Source organism: Nannospalax galili, unplaced genomic scaffold (assembly GCF_000622305.1).
Source record: "Nannospalax galili isolate Female #2095 unplaced genomic scaffold, S.galili_v1.0 scaffold846, whole genome shotgun sequence".
Taxonomy (NCBI): Eukaryota; Metazoa; Chordata; class Mammalia; order Rodentia; family Spalacidae; genus Nannospalax; species Nannospalax galili.
Genome location: NW_008356458.1, coordinates 522,373 through 523,108, shown reverse-complemented (window position 1 = coordinate 523,108; position 736 = coordinate 522,373). Strand labels below are relative to the sequence as shown.

The following is a 736-nucleotide window of genomic DNA, read 5'->3' as shown; positions in this document are numbered from 1 at the left end:
CACACACACAAAAAAAGAAATCAAAGAACTGAAGGAAGATAGGGATAAACTTCTGAACGAATTCAGAAAAGAGTTAGAAATATTGAAGAAGACTCAGGCTGAAATGAAGAAGGAAGTGAAACACTCAGTAAGCCAATTAGAAACGACAAGAGAAAGTCTCACCAATAGGAGTATCAAGACTGGAAGATAAAGTGGACGAACTAGATCACACAAGCAAACATTATGAAAAATTTAAGAAAGCACAAGAATGGAATATGCAGGAATTGTGTGACACCATAAAAGGACCAAACTTATGAATCATAGGCATACAGGAAGGAGAGGAATTCAAATATAATGGCATGTGCCAGATCTTCAACAGAATCGTGGAAGAAAATTTCCCAAAATTAAAGAAAGATATTCCCATAAAAATACAAGAAGCATTTAGAACACCAAACAGACAGGAACAGAAAAGAAACTCTCCATGGCACATCATAGTAAAAACAATACACATACAAAATAAAGAGACAATTCTGAAAGCTGCAAAAGAGAAACAACAAGTCATATATAAAGGAAAATCCATTAGGATCACAGCTGACTTTTCAGTGCAAACTATGAAAGCCAGATGAGGCTGGACCAAAGTATTCCCAGTTTTAAATGACCACAGATGCCAACCCAGATTACTATACCCAGCCAAAATGTCTATTATAGTCGAAGAGGAAAGAAAAATCTTCCATGACATAAATAGGCTGAAGGAATT

General features: G+C 35.6%; 1 protein-coding gene across 1 annotated transcript in view; it reads right to left on the bottom strand.

Moving 5' to 3' along the window:
- The window catches only part of Cntn4 (contactin 4), a 1,122,320-nt gene that overhangs the window by 887,097 nt on the left and 234,487 nt on the right, over window positions 1-736 (bottom strand). The window lies entirely within an intron of this gene.